At 47.3% G+C, this 25095-nt stretch overlaps 1 long non-coding RNA gene across 1 annotated transcript in view; it reads right to left on the bottom strand.

Moving 5' to 3' along the window:
* Window positions 1–23528: 23528 nt before the first annotated feature.
* The window catches only part of LOC129385431 (uncharacterized), a 50892-nt gene continuing 49325 nt past the window's right edge, over window positions 23529–25095 (bottom strand). Inside the window, exon 5 of the long non-coding RNA XR_011895783.1 lies at window positions 23529–23796. This is a non-coding gene — a long non-coding RNA (uncharacterized lncRNA). The remainder of the gene's footprint in view (window positions 23797–25095) is intronic.

Here is a 25095-nt window from a genome sequence, read left to right as displayed (position 1 = left end):
AAAATGCGTAAACACCCGTGTACTTAGATATAGGTGCACATCCCAGGTGGTCGAAATTTCCGGAATCCTCCACTACGGCGTGCCTGATCTGAAATTGGTTCTCACGTAAACTTAATTTTATAACTTAATTTTTTATTTGTGCAGTCATGTCACAGAAAAGAATATCAATATTCATTTCACCTGCGCCAAAGCATCCACGTCAAGACACTAAAGCCCGCAAAAAGTAATGACGTGCTTATGTTCTTTTGTACTTTGACTTTTGTTCACGAGGACACATTGAGCCTCTTCAATTTTCTGGTTCTCGCTACCCGCGGGCTGCCAGAACCAGCCAGGGCGCATGCGTTTTTCTCGTGTTGCCCCGACCACCGCGCGGCACACTTGCGTGCGCGTTCGCTTTTCTGTGGCCGAGTGCATTTTCGCCTGGCAGAGTTTTGCACGCTTTCTGGCTAGCATACAAGTAAAGGAAACAATGGTCACTCGATGGCATCACTGTGCGGACTCGACGGACTCGACGCGTTCGCTTGAGCGCAACCTCACCGGAATGTCTTGTCTCGCCGCTGTAGGATACTGAGCACTATGCGTATGGTTCTCTGTGGACCAAGCCGTCTCACGTTTTTTTCTATATTCCTTCGGTAGCCGCATTAGGTGCCAAATTAGGCATTCGATTATAGTCAACATTCTTTCCTTCGGTTTTTTTTTTTCATTTTGGGGCCCCCTCTCCACGAAAGAAATACATTTTTGCGCCGCACCGAATTGTCAGAAAATCAGAGATCTGGGACTTTTGATCCAGGCCAACAGCTTTAATGGCGAAACAATAAGGAAACTAGACGGCTGCGCACTGCAGACCATGAGGCTGATCCGCAGGATCGCCAACAGGCGGTCCGGGATGAGAGAAGGGAGTCTAGTTAGGCTAGTCCAGGCCTTTGTGATGGGTAGAATAGCTTATGTTGCTCCCTTCCTCTGTTTTAGGTCATTCGAGAAGAAGAAGATTGAGGGCATCATACGTAAAAGTATAAAACAGGCGCTGGGGCTTCCCATCCGCACTGCAAATGAAAAGCTTTTAGCTCTAGGGCTCCACAACACTCTTGAGGAGATTATTGAAGCAGTGAGGATCTCGCAGTATGAGAGACTTGCGGGAAGCCCTACGGGCAGGAAAATCCTAGCTAGGCTAGGCATAAACTATGAGGGGCAGGAAGGCATCAAAGTCGACCTGCCGCGAAGCGTGCGGAACCGACTAATAATCCCACCACTACCTCAAAACATGCACCCAATCCATCACAAGGAACGCAGAGAGAAACGGGCCGAGGCTCTTGAGAAGCGTTTCAAAAACTCGAAGGACGTGCTCTACGTTGATGCTGCAGACTATGGCAACGGCCGCATGGCCCTAGCTGTAGCGAGCGCTGAAACTAGATTGATAGCCAGTGGCACAGTTCCAACGGATTGCTCTCAAATTGGAGAAGAATCTGCCATAGCACTTGCAATTGCAAGTACTTCAGCCAAGATTATAGTCAGCGACTCTAAGGTTGCGGTGATGACCTTTGCCAGAGGCAGAATTTCTCCCGAGGCGAACAGAATCCTGCAGACCTGCAGAGATAGCAGGAAAATTGAAATAATCTGGGCACTTGCACACGCCTCCCTCGCTGGGAACGAGGCGGCCCACGAATTAGCTCGAGGACTTACATTCCGAGCTGGTGGGCTAGCCGAAGGCTTCACGGGGGAGACCGCTTAGTGTGCTACAGAGAGATCACACAACACTACAGACTAGGGTGGGTTAAATATCCTCCGGCTGATGCATCCTTAAACAAGAGCCAGGCTTCCACTTGGCGTCGCCTGCAAACCAACTCGTTTCCAAGCCCGGTGTCGTGCAGCCTCTACTACCCGGGTCAGTACTCCAGCCAGTGTAAGCTATGTAAAGCCAGGGCTAATCTTAATCACATTCTGTGGGAATGCCCACAGGCTCCCTCTGAGGGAAGAATAAAGTCTTTAGAACAGTGAGAGACCTTATTACTCAGCTCCGATCCGGAGATTGAACTGAAGACCGTCCAACTGGCCGAAATCACCGCTAGGGTCCAAGGACTCCTGGCCGTCGTCTAGGTGGGAAGTCTTAAAGCCTTCCCTACATCTGTTGGACAAATAAAGTTTTACAATCCAAAAAATTTTTGCGCCGCACCGAACTGTCACATGGGGAAAGTTCGATTTCGTTACTTCTTCTTTTACGGAAAATAATGGGCCACGGGATTCTTCAGTTGCCGGATACTCTTACTATATTATTGCGAAAGCTATTATATGGACACCGCCGCCGTCATATTCCGTACAAGTCCAAGGGCGATAACATCGTGACCGCGCGCCGCGTGCTGTATGTGCGAATGAAAACGCAGGGGGGTGGCATGGGTGAGCCGACGATAGTGGCTCAGTCTTGTGTGCGCAAAGGAGAAAAGCGGGGAGGAAGCGCGACGCCTTCCGTCACGCGCGATAAGTCAGGGAGAGTGAAGGGAGGGAGGCGGGCCTTAGGATTCTGTGATCTGTGAAGCTGTGATTGCGCATTAAGGAGGATTGCGTCATTAAGGAGTGTGCAACAGAAGTCGGTGGTAACTCCGTTAGACAGGATACCACTAAGCTATCGCAGGAGACGAAATATCTGATCAAGAAACGCCAATGTATGAAAGCCTCTAACCCTACAGCTAGAATAGAACTGGCAGAACTTTCGAAGTTAATCAACAAGCGTAAGACAGCTGACATAAGGAAGTATAACATGGATAGAATTGAACAAGCTCTCAGGAACGGAGGAAGCCTAAAAGCAGTGAAGAAGAAACTAAGAATTGGCAAGAATCAGATGCATGCGTTAAGAGACAAAGCCTGCAATATCATTACTAATATGGATGAGATAGTTCAAGTGGCTGAGGAGTTCTATAGAGATTTATACAGTACCAGTGGCACCCATGACGATAATGGAAGACAGAATAGTCTAGAGGAATTCGAAATCCCACAGGTAACACCGGAAGAAGTAAAGAAAGCCTTGGGAGCTATGCAAAGGGGGGAAGGCAGCTGGGGAGGATCAGGTAACAGCAGATTTGTTGAAGGATGGTGGGCAGATTGTTCTAGAGGAACTGGCCACCCTGTATACGCAATGCCTCATGACTTCGAGCGTACCGGAATCTTGAAAAAACGCTAACATAATCCTAATCCATAAGAAAGGGGACGCCAAAGACTTGAAAAATTATAGACCGATCAGTTTACTGTCCGTTGCCTACAAAGTATTTACTAAGGTAATTGCAAATAGAATCAGGAACACCTTAGACTTCCGTCAACCAAAGAACCAGGCAGGATTCCGTATAGGCTACTCAACAATAGACCATATTCACACTATCAATAAGGTGATAGAAAAATGTGCGGAATATAACCAACCTTTATATATAGCTTTCGTTGATTACGAAAAAGCATTTGATTCAGTCGAAACCTCAGCAGTCATGGAGGCATTGCGGAATCAGGGTGTAGACGAGCCGTATGTAAAAATACTGAAAGATATCTATAGCGGCTCCACAGCCGCCGTAGTCCTCCATAAAGAAAGCAACAAAATCCCAATAAAGAAAGGCGTCAGGCAGGGAGATACGATCTCTCCGATGCTATTCACAGCGTGTTTACAGGAGGCAGACCTCGATTGGGAAGAATTGGGGATAAGAGTCAATGCAGAATACCTTAGTAACTTGCGATTCGCTGACGATATTGCCTTGCTTAGTAACTAAGGGGACCAACAGCAATGCATGATGCACTACCTGGAGAGGCAAAGCGGAAGGGTGGGTCTAAAAATTAATCTGCAGAAAACTAAAGTAATGTTTAACAGTCTCGGAAGAGAACAGCAGTTTACGATAGGTAGCGAGGCACTCGAAGTGGTAAAGGAATACATCTACTTAGGGCAGGGAGTGACCACGGATCCGGATCATGAGACTGAAGTAATCAGAAGAATAAGAATGGGCTGGGGTGCGTTTGGCAGGAATTCTCAGATCATGAACAGCAGATGGCGTTATCCCTCAAGAGAAAACTGTACAATAGCTGTGTCCTACAAGTACTCACCTACGGGGCAGAAACCTGGAGGCTTATGAAAAGGGTTCTACTCATATTGAGGACGACGCAACGAGCTATGGAAAGAAGAATGATGGGTGTAGCGTTAAGGGATAAGAAAAGAGCATATTGGGTGAGGGAACAAACGCGAGGTAATTACATCTTAGTTGAAATCAAGAAAAAGAAATGGGCATGGGCAGGACACGTAATGAGGAGGGAAGATAACCGATGGTCATTGAGGGTTACGGACTGGGTTCCAAGGGAAGGAAAGCGTAGCAGAGGGCGGCAGAAAATTAGGTGGGCGGATGAGATTAAGGGACAACATGGCCACAGTTAGTACCGGGGTAGTTCGAGAAGTATGGGAGAGGCCTCTGCCCTGCAGTGGGCATAACGTGGATGATGATGATGATTGCGCAACACGTTTATTTGCCTTGTTTGACGCATTATATATAGTGACTATTGCTTAGATACGCAGACTAATTGGAGAAATACGCATATTTATATATCTTGTGACGCGGTTTTGTTTATGCGTGCAGTGAACTTTGTTTCCAGTGAGACTTATTTGCCATTTATTTAGCTGTATCTTCACGTTTGTATATTTCATTCTATTTTCGCATTTCTAATGTGCGAGGGCGAGTCAAATGAAAATGAGCCAAGCCATCTCGAGCAATAATGGTTGGGTTCATTATCTGGGAGGCATGCGCGTAGCACACAGGAATCTCTCATTTACAAAAGTGACATGCAGGTGTGAAGATAAATGTTCTTAATTGCTCTCTTACACTGTGTTGAACATGGTTACGCGACATAAGGAACGGTCCAAAGGTTCAACAGCGTGGTGTCGTGAGATTTTTGAGAGCTGAAGGTGTTTCCCAAAAAGAAATTAGTCGTCGTGTGGCTGCTGTGCACGTTGAACATTGCATTTCATAGGCCACTGTGAAGCATTGGATAAAACTGTTCAAAGAAGGACGAGAACGTGAAAGTTGCCAATACGATCCAAAACCGGGCCAAAGCCGCCATGCAATCACCCCCAACACAATTGCAAAGATTGATGAGCTGATTAGACAGCAACGGAGGTTAAAAATCAATGAACTGGTAGAGCGTGTGAACATCAGTCACGGTTCGGTTCACATCATAATTCATGAACATGTCGGTTACCGGCTCTTGTGTGCGCAATGGACGCCAAAGATTTTCAACCACCGCCAAAAGACGGAGAGGTTCGGCGCTGCCTTGACTCATCTGATCCGGTATCACAGTGAGGGTGACTTCTAGTCTGCGATTGTGACCGGGGACGAATCGTGCTGCCACTACTAGGAGCCTGAAACACGACGGCAAAGCTTACAGTAGAAACATTCGCATTCACTACCCCAAAGAAAACAAAGGCCCTCAATTTCCGCCAGAAACGTGTTGTTGACTTTTTTTCGATCGTCAGGGGCCATTACTGATCAAATTTGCTAAACCTGGAGAGACTATCGATCGTTTTAAATATTGCGAAACACGGGATAGGCTGCGCGTAGCAATCGAGAACAAACGACGTACAGAATTGACGAATGGGGTCATCTTGCTCCACGACAATGCCCGTCCCCGCGTCGCTGATGTGGTTAATACAAAACTGTAAACGTTGAAGTGGGAAACGCTGAAATATCCGGCATACAGTCCAGACCTGTCGCCATGCGACTTCCACATTTTGAGGCAATCGAAAAAACAGCTCAAAGGAGCCAGTTTCGTGTCGGATGATGACGTGAAAGAGTCACAGTCTTTTTGAAGCAGCAACCGAAATAATTTTATGAAGCTGGAATTAAGCAACTCGTGAGTCAGTGAGGCAAATGTCTAACTGGTCATGGAAACAACTTTTAAATAAAGTACACCGTTTGTCATATTTTCGCATTGGCTCACTTTCATTTGACTCGCCCTCGAATATTTTTCAGAATTGCTTTTTACGTGTGCTTCCTGTTGCGACTATAATATCGGTGCTATTACTCACAATAAAGGACCGGTGACAGCTTCACCTGCGCAATATGTTGGAACAAAGTGCAGCAACATTGAGATTTTTCCCTGGCCGTTGAAATATTTGTCCTCAACTTGTTAATTTCCTGGCGTTTTCATTTTTCATTTGATTGGCATGTACTGCTTTGCTCGTTTCAAGCTGATATAGTTCTAAAGTTCGTATGATATTTTCTTTACTTATTAAATAGACAAAAAACATGGAAGCATTGATATCAGTTCTTTCCGGTACAATTTTTGGACATACGAGTGTATTCTTTCATGAAGAAATAGATATTTTATTCGTCTTCACAGTGTGTAGCGTTCGAGAATTCGTTTGCAGCATCTTTGGCAATGGAAATGTAATTATTTACGTATTTGGTCCCTCGAAAAATTCATAACGAGGAGGCCGAACTCCAACGTGAGTCCCCCCCTGAACGATATTGCTGGCTAGGCCAGTGTGTGGGACGCTTCCAGCCACAAACGGCCCCGTCTGCCTTAATCTGGTTTCCATCCATTGTGATCAATTCAAACTCACAAAAGGCTCATTTATCGGCAGAGAAATTCCGGCGGCTTGCTGAAGCCGCTATCATGGACGGGAGTTTCTACTCATTTCACGTACCACCAGAACTATAGCTGTTCCAACTGCGTCACTACTATGGTCAGACAGAAGGCGCGTGACAGAAATTGATGCCAAAGATTAAATGAATTGGTGCGTACTCTGTTACAGCAGAAATCGACGTTAGGTTGGGGCATTTCGCGTTTCCATTCTCGCGCTAATGCGCCTTGTTTTATATTCCCCCTCCGGTGCACCGTGGTTTGTTGGCGTTGCTACCGTTCTGGATTTCGTGTGAAATACGCATTTTTCGCCAGTGTCAAAGAAATCGTCGCACATTTAGGAATCTAGAGCAACGCGAACGACGACTGACCCGCTCACGGCGTAGAATGTACCAAAACATTTGAGAAACATCCGCTGATGACAGCCGGAGAGAGCGTAGCCTTTCTCGTGCAAGTTTATCCCTCTCCCCATCAATCGCATGCGCTGCCATCCACAGGACGAAGGAACTCTACGTGTTTTCTGTAGGCTTCCTTGTCTCCCGACCAATGGAAGCACGTGCCCCTGCGGGAGAGTGAGACGATGCTTGTACCGCCAATGTTAGACGTTTGTGTGCAAGTATGCTTTGGTGCGAACCAACCAATAAACACACCATGCCTTATATATAGGAAGCCATGATCGCGGGTTATCAATCCATGCCTTAGTTTTGTTTTCGAGAAGCGCTAGAAGCGCTACCGTGTGACCTGCGGGGTCTCGATGCTACCGATACCCATGCAATGGCGATGCGTGCTCCACTCTTCGGGATTTCGTTCCAGAAGCGCTACCGTACGACCTCCAGTCTTTCGACGATACTGATTCCGAGTCAGCGCTGTGGATTGACCGTGCTCCATTCGTCGGGACGACAGCGTCGTGATCCTACAGTCATTGGACTGTCTCTGTGGCCCCTGACTCAAGAGATCGTTTTGCATGTGTTGCAGTGCTTTGTGAAACGCTTAGCTTTTTAAAGTTTGCTTGATAATTTGTCGTTGTCATTGCTCTCCTTGCGAAAAGTAATTTGAGAGCTCAGCGTACATAAAGTTTTACGATTATTAGACTCAGACAGCTGCGCAGACAAGGGAAACCTTTACGAACAGCGCTTCAAGGACTGCTGGCTTAAAGAGGACAAGTACAAGGAGTGGCTCATGGCGATATCCGAGGACCCCTTCAAGGCACTTTGCATATTTCCGAAATGTTCTATCGAGGCGCAGAGACACCCTCCGTGGTTTCTCCGTGGCTATGGTGTTAGGCTGCTGAGCACGAGGTCGCGGGATCGAATCCCGGCCACGGCGGCCGCATTTCGATGGGGGCGGAATGCGAAAACACCCGTGTACTTAGATTTAGGTGCATGTTAAAGAACCCCAGGTGGTCGAAATTTCCGGAGTCCTCCACCATGGCGTGCCTCATAATCACAAAGTGGTTTTGGCACGTAAAACCCCATAATTAAATCGAGGCGAAGAAAGCGACCATCGATAAGCACGGCACGTTTGTAAAACACCTGGCATACGCGCCACGCAAATACTTCAGCAGCCTGCTTTAAAGCTGTCATGCCACGTTTAACGCCAAGCCTTGTTCTTTTTGTTGTTGAACATTGCGCGATTAACAGCATCGACTACTTGGGAGAAACTTGCAAGAGGATTTTTCCGGATAGTCAGGTCGCATCTAAGATCAATACTCACCGCACGAAGTGTACTAATCTGATAAAGAACGTCATTGGATTGCATTTTGAAAAATCATTGCGGGAAGGTATTGTCACGTGGTAGTGACGGTGAAGAGAGCAGCCAAACTGGGACTGTCGAAACTAGTATTTTATTGGGCAAACTTGTGCGTTCAAAAACAGGCTACACTGAAAGAACGGCGACAGCGGCGAACACAGTCGGCGATCTTCGAAATTCTGGTCGAGGGCATCGGCTCTTATACATGAGTCGTCGAATGTTCCAGAGTAATCGCTGGGACCCGCGTGTCTTCCACAAAGTTCGATGCTATTCGCGTCGCGCATACATGCAATCAGGTTACACAAGGTTCGGTGAAAGACAGCGGATGGAGCCATCGATAATATTACAGAAAATACGGATACATGCAGGCTCATCCTGCGCTGTGCAACATCATTTGTTAGGCGGAGAAACGCAGTCGCCCGATAAAGATAAACAAGTACACGTGTCCATAGTGCCTCACAAAAGTACATTGGTCTTATCGATGAGTCGATCGATATTAGTGTCGTCAAGCTCATTGGCATCGTCATGTGGCATTTTTCCCAATCAAACGGTGAGGTCGCTTCAACTTTCCTTACCCTGCAAGAACTCGAACAGAGCAGTACTGAAGGCATCACCTCAGCACTTGTACAGTGATTGCGGTCTAGGTGTTTGGAAACCCGCCGTGGTTGCTCAGTGGCTATGGTGTTAGGCTGCTGAGCACAAGGTCGCGGGATCGAATCCCGGCCACGGCGGCCGCATTTCGATGGAGGCGAAATGCGAAAACACCCGTGTACTTAGATTTAGGTGCACGTTAAAGAACCCCAGGTGGTCGAAATTTCCGGAGTCCTCCACTACGGCGTGCCTCATAATCAGAAAGTGGTTTTGGCACGTAAAACCCCATAATTTTTTTTTTTAGGTGTTTGGACCCAAAAAAACCTAGTCGGCGTTGGAGTAGACAATGCAAGCGTCATGACGGACGTGAACAGTGGCATCTACACTCAACTAAGAAATGAAATTCCTCATATTTTTATGGTGCCAGGCGTCTGAAATTCTCTTCAGCTCGCAATTTCACATGCGTTGGTTGCCTCTCCGCTAAACATAAAATTTCTGGCGAGACAGACATGCCGATAATTTGCTTACTCCTCAAGAAAGAAACTAGAATACCAAAGTTTATACCGCGGAATAAACGACGGAGTCTCCGCTTTTTATACCGCTAGCCTCTGACACATTCTGATTCTCAATACACATGGCAGTAAATAGGATACTTCCCCAATGGTGTGAACTGAAGGAAGTTTTTGAAAAAGCCCAAAGAGGCAAAAATTGATACGTGGCGATGATGCTTTATGAAGTAACCCCAAAAACAAATGCTACGTACTGTTGTTGGACTGGGCTTTAGCGCCAACACAGCGTGCCAACGAATCCTATCAAGCGGAACAACAAGACCCAATGAAATAGTTCGAAGATCTGATGATCTTTGGGAAGTCGAGAGCCGCAGTCTTGGCCAACTTCTCCATACGACGTGATAAGGGCCAATATGAATGAGTATCTCGACCTAAATCTGTAATTTGGTCACCCGTTTGAAACAGAACTCTGAGCCGTATGCTTGTCACGCGGCGATGAAGAGGAGCTTCGCCTTCACTCTCGACATTTCTTTGCTGAACTCTTCAACCAGCTGCGTAAGCGGCTCCCAGGAAAACATGCAGTGCTTGCAAAAGGCTTCTCTCCTCTCTGCAGAACACGAATGAAAGCAATCATCTCCACCATCATCATCATCGTCAGCCTATTTTATGTCCACTGCAGGAGGAAAGCTTCTCCCTGCGATCTTCAATTACCTCTGTCCTGCGCCAACAAATTCCAACTTGTGCTTGCGAATTTCCTATTTTTACCACCCTCCCTAGTCTTCTGTCGTCTTCGACTGTGCTTCCCTTCTGGTGGCGCCCATACTGTAAGCTTAATGGTCCACCGGTCATCTAACCTACGCATTACATGTCCTGCGCATCTCCATTTCTTTCTTCTCTTAATGTCAATTAGAACATCGGCTGCCCGTTTGCTCTCCGAACCACACCGCTCTCTTTCTGTCTCTTAACGTTACGCCTAACATTATTCGTTCTTTGCGCGGTCCTTAACTCGTTCTCGAGCTTCCTTGTCTATGTCCAAGTTTCTGCCCATATGTTAGCATCGGTAGAGCGGATTGATTGTGCACCATTGTTTTTAATGATAGCGGTAAGCTTCCAGTCAGCATCTGACTGTCTGCTGTGTGCCCTCAAACCCATTTTTATTCTTGTGTATATTTCTCCCTCATGATTAGGGACCCTTGTTACTAATTGACCTGAGTGAACCTACTTCTTCACAGACTATAGAGGATGACTGGCGATCCCGAACTTTTGTTCCTTTGCCAGGCTATTGATCATTATCTTTGACTTCTGCAAATTAATCTTCAACCCTACTTTCAGGCTCCCTCTGTTAAGGTGCTCAGTCATTTGTTGTAGCTCGTTCGCAGTGTTGCTTAACAGGACAATGTCGTCTGCAAAGCGAAGGTTACTGAGAAATTCGCGGTTGATCCTCAATCCTAAGCCTTCCCAGTTTAATAGCTCGTATACTTCCTCCAAGCATGTATGGAATAGCATTGGACAGATTGTGTACCTTGCCTAAGTCCATTCTTTATAGGTATCTTTCTCCTTTTCTTGGAGAATTAAGGCAGCTGTGGAACCTTTGCAAATATGTTCCAAGTCATTTGCGTAAGCCTCCTGTGCTCCTTGATCACGTAATGCCTTTATGATTTCAGGTATCTCTACTGAATCAAATGCCTTTTCGTAATCTATGAAAGCCATATAGAGAGGCTGATTGTACTCTGCAGATTTCTCGATTACCTGATTGATGACATGGATGTGATCTATTGTAGAGTATCCCTTCCTCAAGACAACCTGTGCTCTTGGTTGACTGAAGTCACTTGCTGCCCTTATTCTATTGGAAATTAGCTTGGTGAATATTTTGTACAATACTTAAAGCAGGCTAAAGCGTCTATAGTTATTCAATTCCTTAACGTCTCTCTTTGTGTGCATTAGAAAATTTTGGCATTCTTCCACTTCTCTGGTACCGTCGAAGTCGTAAGACATTTCATATATAGGGCTGCAAGCTTTTTAAGCAGGATGCTGCTCCATCGTTGATTAAATTGACTGTTATTCCATCTTCTCCTGCCGCTTTTCCTCATTTCATATCTTGCAAGAACCTTCTAACTTCATCACTCGTTATAGGAGGAGCCTCTGTAAGCTTTTCACTACTACGTTGAATGGAGGTATCGTGGCTGCTCTGGGTACTGTACAGGTCAGTATTGAATTTTTCCGCTGCTTTTACCATGTATTCGAACTTTCTGAAGATATTGCTAGGGAACAGCCGCCACAGTGTGGCTGCACTGAGGAGGACGAAGACGACGTGTGTGCCGGCTTGATATAGCGTCGCCATTTTGGCCTCCGGGAGCTTCCCTGTAAATAAATTGTAAATAGTATTCGGCTTCAGCTTCACGTAACATTAGTTTGGTGCTAGAATAGCAGCTTGGGCTTGTTGGTTTTCCATCCTGCTAGTAACAGCGCAAAATGTAGACAAGGGACGAGACAAGAAGACACCACATGCGCTGCTTGTGGTGTCTTCTTGTCTCGTCCCTTGTCTACATTTTGCGCTGTTACTAGCCGGATTAGTTTGGTGGAGGTGGACGTTCCCCGTACCCGTCATGGAGCTTCGCAGCGGTCGCAACGGCTAAAATGCAGCTTCGGCTCCTGCTGGGAGCACTTCATCTACGCAAGCATCTCCGCCTGCAGCCCCGACCTACGTCACCGTTTCCGCACCTCGGGATTCTGGTGTTTTCAACGGAGTCGGCAGTCCTGATGTTGACGACTGGCTCCGCTTATACGAACGTGTCAGCACCAGTCACAGGTGGGAGCCGACTATTATGCTTGCTAATGTACTTTTCTACCTCGACGGAGCTCCATTGGCGGTTCCAGACTCACGAAGAGGAGATCTCGAGCTGGGATCTGTTCAAAGACAAGCTACGCGACCTTTTTGGCAATCCGTTTGGTCGACAAGTCAATGCCAAGAAAGCGCTTACCACACGTGTACAGACGTCGAACGAGTTCTACGTGTCGAACATTCCCGACGTCTTGGCCCTTTGTGCCAAGGCTGACCCGAACATGACTGAGGACGACAAGGTTAATCACGTCCTCAAAGGCATTGCTGACGACGCCTTCAATTTACTGGTGTTTACGAACGTCACCAGCATCGATACCACCCTCAAGGAGTGCCACCGTCTCGAGCATGCTAAAAGCCACCGGGTATGCCAGCACATCACGCTACTTCCCAAAACAGCTGCTACGTCATCCTGTGATGACCTCTTCCACCAGCCGTCGCGATGTGACAACTTGACCCGCATCATTCTTCGTGAGGTCGAAGCGGCACAACCGGCGGCCCCTTAATTCCCGTTACCTGATCATTCTCCGGTGACAATCTCCTTGATCCAGGCCGTCGTCCGTCAAGAGTTGTCCAACGTCGGCCTGCAATCCATTCGGTCCGTACGCTCAGGACCTTTCTCTCCACGCACGTCCCCACCGCGCTCTTCTTACTCCTCTTATGGACAGCGCAACCCCTCCGAATGGCGAACCGTGGACGACAAGCCGATCTGTTTTAACTGCCGACGCATTGGACATGTCGCTTGCCACTGCCACAGCCGCTGGACTTCTCCGACGCGCTATTACCCTGATTACCCCCCTCGTCCCTCTAGTGCATCCTTTTCCTTCGCCCCTTCTATGCCCGCTCCATCATCTGACCCTGCGACACCTTTGACACGACCCAGCTACTCCCGCTCGCCTTCTCCCTCCCGCCGCCAATCTCGCTCGCCCCCGTCACGCCGCGCTCCTTCTCCGACCTAGTCGCCGCACCCCCGACCGGAAAATTAGACAGTGCAGCTTCTGGAGGTGAAGCTGCATTGACGACATTGGCACAAAATCCTCGCTTCACCTTACCCATGAACAAGAATCTTTTGGACGTACTCGTCGACAATGTTCCTGTGCGCGCGTTGATTGACACCGGGGCGCATGTGTCCATTATGACTGCTGCTCTTCGCCGTCGGCTCAAGAAAGTTCTGACGCCCGCCCCGAACCGAGTTGTACAAGTCGCCGACGGAGGGACTGTCGCTATTGTTGGCATGTGTTCTGCCCGACGCACCATTGCTGAGAGACACACCATCGTTCTCTTCACCGTCATCGAGCATTGCCCTCACGAACTCATTCTCGGTCTGGATTTTCTTGCCAATCATTCTGCCCTCATTGACTGTTCGGCCGACTCACTTCGCCTTGACTTGCCTCTTCTTGCCGACCCTGTGGACCCGCCTCCAAGCCATCTGAGCTGCATAAATTTTATTCGCCTACCGCCTCACTCTGTGACACAGGTCGACTTGTTGTCCTCACCAGCTGTACCTGACGGCAATTACGTGGCCACACCAATTCCGGCCGTTATGCTTACACATGGTGTTACCGTGCCGCTCACTGTGCTGAAAATTACTGGCAACCGCACCCGCCTTCCACTTGTCAATTTCGCACTAATCGCGCAAGTTCTGCCTCAGGGGATCTCCTTGGCTATAATTAGCGCTTTGCAGGATGATGAGGTCGAGCCATTCACAGTGGAAGATCGGTACAGCTCAGCCCACACCGTGACGTCATCGCACGGTACTGACGTCGACATTAAGAAGATGGTTTCCTTTGACCTTACACCTGCTCAAGCTGAAGCTTTTTGCGCGACATTTTCGACTTTGACAATAGACTCTTAGGTCAAACGTCCATCGTGACCCATCGCATAAATACTGGCGATGCGAACCCTATTCACCCACGTCCATATCGTGTTTCTGCGTCGGAACGAGCTGTTATCCAACAGGATGTCAGAAAGATGCTTGCAAAGGACATTATCGAGCCTTCCTGTAGTCCCTGGGCATCTCCCGTCGTACTTGTCAAAAAGAAGGATGGAACGTGGCGCTTTTGTGTAGATTATCGCCACCTGAACAAAATCACAAAAAAAGCACGTGTACCCTTTGCCACGTATTGACGACGCTCTAGACTGCCTGTACGGTGCCACCTATTTTTCCTCTATTGACTTACGGTCCGGCTACTGGCACATATCCGTCGATAACACGGACCGAGAGAAGACTGCATTTGTTACTCCTGACCATCTTTATCAGTTCAAGGTGATGCCTTTCGGTCTCTGTAACGCGCCCGCCACCTTCGAACGAATGATGGACTCTTTGCTTCAGGGGTTCAAGTGGTCCACCTGTTTGTGCTATCTGGACGACGTCATCGTTTATTCGCCCACATTTGACACGCATCTAGACCGTCTTTCAGCGATTCTTGACGTGTTCCGTTGCGCCGGTCTCCAGTTGAACTCGTCAAAATGTCATTTCGCCGAATCGCCGTCCTTGGACACCTCGTAGACGCCAGAGGCGTGCGACCCGATCCCGACAAAATTCGCACCGTCACGAATTTTCCTGTTCCGAAGTCTACCAAGGACGTTCGTAGTTTCGTAGGGCTGTGCTCTTATTTCTGACGCTTTCTGAAGGATTTTGCGACCATCGCACGTCCCCTTACCGACCTCTTGAAGAAAGACGCCCCTTCTTCTTGGGGTCCTGCCCATGCCGCATCTTTTTCGCAGCTGACTACTCTCCTTACCACGCCTCCAATTTTGGCCCACCTTGAACCGTCTGCCTCAACGGAAGTTCGAACTGATGCCAGTGGTCACCGCATAGGAGCCGTGTTTACACAGCGCCAGCCTGGGCATGATCGCGTTATAGCCTATGCCAGCCGACTTCTATCACCCGCCGAGCGCAATTATTCAATCACAGAGCGCGAGTGCCTCGCTCTTGTGTGGGCTGTGTCGAAATTTCGTCCATACTTGTAGGGACGCCCCTCCCGTGTCATCACTGATCACCACGCTCTCTGCTGGCTATCCTCGCTCAAGGACCCCACGGGACGACTCGCTCGCTGGGCGTTACGCCTGCAAGAATATACCTTCTCCGTGGTATATAAGACGGGACGCTTGCACCAGGATGACGATTGTTTGTCCCGTTACCCCGTCGAAGAACCGGCTGATGTGGACGCCATCGCTTGCGTTTTCTCTGTGCCCCAGTTGCTTCAAATCGGCAACGAGCAACGCCGCGATCACTCATTTCGAGCCATCATCGACCATCTGGAGTCAACGCCTGGCGATGCCTCTCTCCGAATGTTTCTCCTTAAGGAGGGGGCATTATACCGCCGCAATTTTGATCCACACGGCCTCCTTGACCTTCTGCTCGTCATTCCATCGCATCTGTGTTCGACTGTCCTCCAGCAACTTCACGATGCTCCCTTGACTGGAAACTTGGACGTGTCGCGCACATACAATACAACAATATTACCCTGCTTGTTTTTCAGTGCATATATCTTGACTTGTCCTATCCCAGTTTTTCTTGTCACTGTTTCTATGCTGCACCCACTTTTTGCTGGTACCTGAATCTCTCTCACGTTATACTTTCGAATATCCCTTAATTTATCTTTGTTGATCAGTTTTGATAGTTCCGCAAATTCTATCTGATCTCTTGAGTTGGACAAGTTTATTCTTGGTCGTTTCTTTATTAGGTCCTTTGTCACTAGGGAGAGCTTGCCTACTGGTTGCCTTGGTGCCTTACCTCACATATCAATTGCTGTTTCTGAAGCCAGCCTAGTTATGGTCCCATTCACAACCTCTATGTCATCTTCGTCACTCTGTTCTAAGTCTGCATATTTGTTTGCAAGTAGCAGCTTGAATGGGTCTGCTTTTACCCTTATTGCGTCTAGGGTGGCCTCTTCCTTCTTGACCAATTTTACACTTTCTCTCTTCATATAGAGGTGAATCCTAGACCTCAATAACCTACAATCACTGCTCTTTACTCTACCTAACACTTCTACATCCTGCACTACTTTCTGTCTTCAATAGAGGTGAATCCTAGACCTCAATAACCTACAATCACTGCTCTTTACTCTACCTAACACTTCTAAATCCTGCACTATGTTGGGATGGGCAGAAATAATGAAATCTGTTTGATTCCTTATTTCACTATTAGGGCTTTTACAGATCCAGTTTCTGTTGCTACGCATCCCGAAGAAGATGTTCATTGCTCGTAGCTTATTCTTTTCCGCAAATTCTACCAGCATGTCTCCTCTAGTGTTACTGGAATCAATGCCGTGGTTGCGAATCACTCGTTCACCAGCCCGCTGTTTGCCCAGTTTTGTACTGAAGTCGCCTATGACTACAACGTATAGAGTTTGCACTCTTCTCATCGCTAATTCAACATCTTCATAAAACCAATCTACTTCATCATCATCGTGACTGGAGGTTGGAGTGTAGGCTTGTACTACCTTTATTCTATATCTCCTATTTAGTTTTAATACGACTTCTGCTTCCCTCTCATTAATGCTGTAGAATTCCCCAATGTTGCCTGCTATGTCCTTAAGGATTAAAAATCCTACCCGTATTGTTTCTTATTTGGGAGTCCTCTAGGCCGATGACCAAGTGTCTTCTTGGTAAAACGCTTCTATCTGTGTTGTCCGGTTTCTGGCGAAATCTTTGGAATTTCCTGGTGCCTCGGCTCGCGGTCTTGTGGCCATTGACGTGGAACCTTGCAGAGACCCTCCTGGCCCGAGGTCATCACGGCCGTCTTTCACGAGGAAGAGAGGAAGCGTGCTCAGAGACACCGAGGACACTGAGCTATACTGCGTGCAGAGTGAAGACTCATTGGATGATAGCTTCATCTCGGTCCGCAGAAAGAAGGCCAAAAGGAGGATTGTCAACGCGAATACATCAACGCAAGCGAGCACGGTGACTCTGAAGTCAAGGCCTGAACGCTGGCCTCACGCCATCGTGTTTGTGCCCGAGGAATCTTCAAGCAACCTCCGATTGCTGAACAGGCAAGAGCTATCTGTTTTCTTAGAAGGGGTCGTGCCGAATGAAATTAAGGACGTTCGGATAAAACGCGCGAATATGTCCTCGCAATCGATGGCTCTAACGGGAGCGCGCTCGAAAAACTGAAGAAAATCTCGGAGCTAGGACGCATCAAAGTGCGTTCCTCTATCCCGATCGATGATTCATCTACAGCAAGTGTAATGCATGACATTGATGTCGCCATTCCCAGCGCGGGTTATCCTGTCCTCGTCAAACCAGCAAGTGAGGGTGTCGCCATCACGGATAAGAGCCACCCTGGAACGTCGCGCTGCGTCAAACTGATTTTCAAAGTAGATTGCATACCATCTCACGTCAAAGTCGGTCAATTCCGACACCCTGTTCGACCATTCGTACAAAAGCCTCTTCAATGCCATCATTGCTTTAGGCTTGGGCATGTCAAGGGGGTCTGTCCAAACTAGTTACGGTGTCCCCGGTGTGCTGAACCTCACGCGGAGGACACTTGCTGGGCTACTGTCTTAAAGTGCAGCAACTGTAATTGTTGCCATGCTGCCTCGTCTAGGGACTGCCCTCGCATCAAGAAAGAGATCCCAGTTCTCAAGCAGTTTGTTCGAGACAATTAGTCACACAGGAAGGCTGCTGAAACGATCCGTCGTCGGCGTCACCGAACTTCCTCATAAAAGGCATAGACACGAAAGGAGATGGGCCCTTCCATGGTCGCCTCCACATTCTCCAGTCAGGCCACAAAGGGGCTGAACAGCACAAGACAGTCAGCTGAAAGAGATCTTTCTCAAGAAGAATGGCGTGCGCTTCCGAGCCAGCAACTCCCCAAAGAACTACAGATTGTCAAGCCCGCTCGGGAGCCTACTGCTGCCGCTGATGACACGCTCAAAGCAGATCGTCAAGTTATTTGGATGCTGCGTTCCCACATAGATGCCATTCGAAGGATTTTGTCGAGCCTTGGAGGCACGTGCACTGAAAATACTGGTCGTCTTAGGCCAGTGCTTGAATCTCTCGAATAGAGACATGGCCAACCATCGCTCGTCCTTTCCAGAAGGAGTCAAGACAGCGTCAATCATCCTATGGAACGCAAGAGGACTAAATACACGCCTTTCAGACTTCCGTCAGTTTATATATAATTTGTTCCCAATCATTGTCATATGTGAGCCTAACGTGTCAAAACCAGTCAGATTATCGGGATACGAGGCTGTTATGTCCGTAACAACTGGTGCATGCAGCAAAGTCATCGTTTCTTCGTCGAGAACTGACCTATGTTCGCCAGCCGATTCCGCCTCATGATGACAATCAGTATGTATGCCTAACAATTTAAAAGGGCAAACTGATGTTTACACTTGTAGCCGTTTATATTATTACGATATGACTCCGCGAGAGACGAGCAGCCGCGAGAACGACGAAGAAGTTGGTCGGTGCCCTCGGCACGAGCGAGTGTCATATCGTAATAATATAAACGGCTACAAGTGTAAACATCAGTTTGCCCTTTTAAACTGTTAGGCATACAATATATTGTCTTCAAGTACTTTTGATTACAAAAGATTAACGAACATCTTGTCGGTGTGTGCTAGTCCATATATCCTCATCGGAGATTTTATTGCGCACTATATGGCATGCGGAAGCGCAAGGACAAATGCAAGAGTACAAGGACTAGCAAACTTCGCCTGCAACCACGGCCTTTCACTCCTGAAGGACGGCAGCCGAACGTTTATGCGAGGCGTGAATGGCAGCTGTCTTGACCTAGATTTCGTCTCCAACTCTCTTTTCACAAGATGCGCGAAATGGTTTTTGGACGTCAAGACACACGGGAGTGATCACATTCCCCCATACCTTATCATCAAAGAGATGTCCAGATCCTTTCCATGGAACACCATTCGATTAATTGACTGGACTATTTTTACTTCTGCCATGGAAGATGCTTGTCGAAAGGACATGTCCTCTGGATTAGAAGAAACAATCAAGTCTGCAATGTGAGGCGCCACGCGGACCGTCACGGTTTCGTCGAAACACACGGATTCGGATATAGAGTTGGAGCGGCTTCGTGCACTGCGCCGTCTTGCGGAGCGGCGATATCGGCGTACAGAATCGATCGATGATCTTAGGACAGCCAGAAGACTACAAAAGAAAATTCAACGTCGCATGGATAGATTGAAATCTCGACGTTGGACAATGCGTTGCCAGTCACTAGACCTCGGAAAGCCACATTCCCACATATGCAGAACCATACAGGGTCTGCGTTCCCTCCAGGAACAACGCTTCCCATTAAAAGTGCTGGCGCTCTTCGAGAGGCGACTGGATGCTGATGTTGCAGAACACTTTTGCGCAAGGGTGGCTGGCCAAGCAACCGGTGAAGGCTCTCCAGCCCCCCCCCCCCCCCCCCCCCCTCGCTTACATCCCTGTTTCGCGTGACTGCCGCATGGATCTTCCGTTCACAATGGAGGAAGTTGAAGTGGCTCTTGCTCCATGGAGGCATGCTTCATCCCCGGGACCAGACGGAATATCCTACCGCGCCTTGAACAACCTGAGTGAAGGCGCACGGAGAGAACTGTTAGATCTCTACAACGTATGCAAGATGCAAGATGGCATGATTCCCGAAGAATGGAAGACAAGACGCTTGGTCCCTCTCATGAAGCAAGGCAAGTCCCCACGTGAACTCGCCTCATACCGCCCGATAGCGCTGGCCAGCTGTGTGGGAAAGATAATGGAAAAGATGATCCTTGCCCGCTTGTAGTACCTGGAACACTACAGCATGGTCCGAAATTGCATGGCTGGTTTTCGTCGAGATCGCTCATCAGTAGACAGTGTTGTTGATCTCGCTACGTATGTCCGGCGCCATCAGTCACGCAAAAGATTACCTGTAAATTTGTTCTTGGGTGTCAAGGCGGCATACGATAACGTATCTCACGATGCTATCCTCGATGCTCTTGAGAGGGTTGGCCTAGGTTGTAAAGTTTTTCAATGAATTTCTCGTTACCTTTCTATGAGATCGTTCTTTGTGTGTACCGGCGATAGTCAAACCGCACGACACTATACTTACCAAAGTTTTCCTAAAGGCGGTGTACTAAACCCCACCCCATTCAACGTCACAACTCATTGGACTCGTTGAACATCTGCCAGCAGCGATCAAGATATCAATGTACGGAGACGACATATGTATATGAACTTCAAGTGTGACACGTCCTCAGATACGTACAAGACTTCAAAAAGCTGCTACTCTGACAGCTACATACCTCCGCAACAAAGGTCTTGAAATCTCGTCAGACAAATGTGCGCTGATGGCATTCACTCGCAAACCCATGGCACCCTACACCATCTCAATAAATGGCCAGATAATTTCTTGTGAGAAGACTCACAGATTTCTAGGCATAATCATTGATAAAGATCTCTCACGGAGCCCGCACGTGACCTACTTGAAACAGCGCCTGACAGCAATCTCCCAGCTTTTCAAGTTTCTGGGTGGAAGGACTTGGGGAATGTCAGTTCATGCAATGTTGGCATTGTACAGGGCTCTTTTTCTGGATTTCTTGAGATACAGTTTTCCCGTACTGACCAACACTTGCCAGAGAAATCTTCGTGCTCTACAGGCTATATAAGCTCGGCCTCTCAGGGTTTGTCTTGATTTGCCAAAATGCACATCGACAGTGGCGACTATTGCAATCGCTCGGGACCAACCCATACAAGCACACATTGCGGTGGAAGTGTCGAGAGTGTACATTAGGCACTTTGCCCGTGCTCGTTCCCATCATCTGGCAACACTGCCGTCATTCGGATGGGCCGACGATGCCTCGTGTGATGACTGTGGTTGCGAGGAGACTCTTCAACACCTTTTCTGTGACTGCCCTCGCTACAATTTACAGAGACGATCGCTCGAAATCGCTATAGCGTGGTTTGACAAAAGATCTCTAACAGAAGAACTTAATTTAGAATGCCCAAATCACAAACCATCGCAGCGGAGCGCGACGAGGGTACTGTTGCACTTCTTAAGGGCAACAGAATTGGACAAGCGGCTGTAGACTGAACAGATATGTATAGTGCTGCAAGTGCTACTGTGCTGTGTGATGACGGTATACGGTGACAGTATTTGACTATCATTGTATGCCTATGCTCTTTTCTTTCTTTATCTCTCCTTTGCTATCACTTTACCTCCCCTCCCCTCTCCCCAGCGTAGGGTAGCAAACCGGATCTGTCTATCTGGTTAACCTCCTTGCCTTTCCCCTTTCTTTTGTCTCACTATCTGGGAGTCCTCTATAGCAGAGGACGTGGTCATTAGTCAGCACTACCCGCCGTGGTTGCTCAGTGGCTATGGTGCTAGGCTGCTGAGCACGAGGTCGCGGGATCGAATCCCGGCCACGGCGGCCGCATTTCGATGGGGGCGAAATGCGAAAACACCCGTGTACTTAGATTTAGGTGCACGTTAAAGAACCCCAGGTGGTCAAAATTTCCGGAGTCCTCTACTACGTCGTGCCTCATAATCAGAAAGTGGTTTTGGCACGTAAAACCCCATAATTAATTTTTTTAATTATTCAGCACTGTATAGGCCTCACCAGTTCTTGCAGCCTCACTAAGGCCAATAATATCTCAAACAATGCCTGATAGTTCCTCAAAGAGTCCTGCTAAGCAAGCATCACTGGCCAGCGTTCGCGTATTGTACGCTGAGTTCCCAGTGGCGGCCTATCCGGGTCTAGAGATTCTTACATGAGCCAATTAGAGAATTGGCATCGCAGTGGCTCTCCGTGGAAGCCGTTTCCGCTTGCGAAACGCAGCGGAGGAATTTGCTGCACATAAATTGTGCCCTACGAATACAAGTGATGAGTTCTAGGCAGAACTCGGTTCCTATGAGGACGCACAGGGTGAAGGCCCCTTTGGCAAGGTGCTCAGACTCGCCATGACAGGGCTGTGGCTTCATTTCTCAAACGCTGGAGTAAAAACATGCTTTAGTGACATGAGAATTGTGAACAGCAAGTGTCGTAATAGGCTATACACTGACACAGTAAATGCGCTACTAAGTGTGCGAGAAGGGCTTCGGAGGCACAAAAAGTGCCATGAATATAGCTTGCCAAGTGGCGTGAAAGCGAAAATAGGCACGATGGAATCGTACTCAACCGCAGAGGATGATACTCTGCAAGCTGCACATATTATACAATAATTTATGTACCGCCACACCAATTGCGTTTACGTACTGCCATAGCTTCCTGTATACTTGTACGTTCTGTGAGGCTATATAATTAGAAATTTCGAGGGCGAGTCCTTTCTACGCTTCTTTAAAATCATAATAGTGCACATTGCAAGTTTCTGGTTTATTGTATACTATATACTGTACTCACCCCGAATAACTGTATTTCTCTTAAGTGCGCAAACACATTTTTTACCACTCGGCCTTGCTATATGTCATGAGTTACTGTTATGTAATATAGTGCTTTTTTGCTGGATAATGTGCTTGATATCACGCTTAGAAGTCCGCTAAGATCTCTATTGTGCGTTGTGGGTCAAATCATTTCCTAGATTGCTTCGTTCGCTGGAAATTAGCAATTTCGTTGAGATATGTTCAAACATCCGATAGCATGTTGCAAATATGTGCACGGAAACCTATCGCGCTCCGTACGAACTGCGCGGCTTTCGTCAAAGTCGCCGTTTTGTTTACCTGGTGTGGACGATTGCACTGTTCTTTATTGTTATATGGTACATATTCTTGCATATCAACACGTGACGCAATGAAATTAGTTATTTCTCATGTTTTCATATAACTAAAACCCTAAGGGTGTGAGTTATGCATACGTTTACACACTTTTTCACCCATAAAGGCGTAAATTATTTTACAGTTTGGGCACACGTTCTCTAAATAAAGAGTTATATTTGTAACTCAAAGTTTTGTCACTGCGTCGTCGTTCACCGCCACTGCAACGTGACAGTATGCAATGATTTCAACGAGTTTGATTCATGCGAATACCCAGGTAATGTCCTTCGAATGTAAGAAACTTATTGACTGTTGTTTAGATAAAACAATGCATTTATAATGCGGGAAATAAAAGAAAGGTACTTCCCTTTTTTGCTACCTTCATCATCAATTAAGCATCTTTCTCAAGTAAATGACTTCACTTAAAATGGCCGTGGCATTGAAGAGCCATGGTACGTCGGTTGGTTCCGGTGGGGAATGCAGCATACGTATTGCAGCTGTATCACCTGAGCCTGACGGTGGAAGACTTCCGCCGGTGTCGAGGGAACTAGACCGTAAGTTCACCACATCTTAGTAAAAAGGCCATTCTTTATTACTTTTCTTAAATGATTGCACCTGCATTAGGCTGGCTGAGAGTTTCCTTCAGCAAGTTGATACATCTGCTGTAGAGGTTGGGTCAAAATTTTGCAGCGTAACACGACAATTCGCAGTAAAAACCTTATATGGCTGCTCAGGTGTCGGGCAATGTTTCTGGTAAGCTGTCTGGCAACCGGGAAAATCAGCTTCTTCGATGGCCGTGCTGTTCCATGCATTCAGTTCACACTGCTTCTCATTTTCTGAAAAAAGAAAAAAAGAAGACAACGTCAGGTGCCTGTTAGATAGATAGGACATTTATTTGTAAAAAGAACAGAGACATATTGTAGCACGCTTCTCTGCTATGGGGCAAGAATACCAGGGAATCCGCAGCAACACACAATATTATAAGTACAGAAAGAGCAGATTTCATTCCACAACTATGCGCCTTAAAAATGAAGTGAAGTCTCGATAGCTTGAAAACCAGAGCTAAAATCCTACCAAACGCCCGCAATAGCGTATTCTGATAATGGCTGCTTGTCAAGAAAGGTACAAGCAGCAACGAATGTGTGTCGACCTTGCACGTAGTGAGAGAAATAAACAAATATTGTTTGTGATTACAATGTGTGTGCTGACACGCGAATGCATGTCAATAACTCCCGGTGAAGAAGCCCAGCACGAGGTGATGAGAATGCTGGCACTTCACAGTGTTGCGGCGCAGTTTTTAAGAGCACACAAGATGAATCTCACATTAGAGCGTAAACGCGAGCAAATAGCACATATGTAAACAAACTACAAAAGACGTCAGTAATGCGGAAGGAAGTGAATAGTCCGAACGAAACTACTGGCGCTATGCTCTAGGCTATCCAGATTTTACGAGATAAGACTTTCGGACGGGATGCCGTACGAAATTTTTTTCGGGCTCTTGCTTTTGGGTTTATTTGTAGTTCTCCTCCAAATCGAGAATTATAGCTGTTTGAACGAATTTCTGGATTTGTCAATGTGTTTATTCGGTTATGGATTACTAAAAAAAAACTTGAGTTTCCCGAAACACCAAGGTACGTTTGCAAAGACATGTCTTCTTGGTTGTTGGGTAGAACTACTATAAGCCATATGCCTTCGTGCTCGCATTACCTTAAAGCAATAAGGAAAATCAGGCACCATGCACGATGCCGACGACAAAAATTCGCCGGGAATGTCCGTCATATTCTCATTGCAGTAATAAGATTTCTGGGGTGAGCCACGGGACTGCTCATGGGCCACGCATTGCGCCGAATTGTCGTATAAGGTATCTTCTGCTGTTTCTTCTAAATTTCAGAAAGCAATATTTATTTATTTATGTTATTTATTTGTTTATTTATTTAAATTGTTTCAGACACACTGAAGGTCTTAGATGGCAAAGCTAAAGGCAGAACACTGTCTGCCTGGCTTAGGCCTTCTCACCCATGCATTGCTCAACGGTGAGGTAGCATATCATAAAATATACCATACATACATAAGGATAGCATGGATTATACATGAATAGCATACATCACAAACATACGTGCATTAAATACCTGTGT

The sequence above is a fragment of the Dermacentor andersoni genome, chromosome 7, assembly GCF_023375885.2.
Source record: "Dermacentor andersoni chromosome 7, qqDerAnde1_hic_scaffold, whole genome shotgun sequence".
NCBI classification, from domain to species: Eukaryota; Metazoa; Arthropoda; class Arachnida; order Ixodida; family Ixodidae; genus Dermacentor; species Dermacentor andersoni.
The sequence above is the reverse complement of the archived record's forward strand: the minus strand, read 5'-3'. Positions and strand labels throughout refer to the sequence as shown.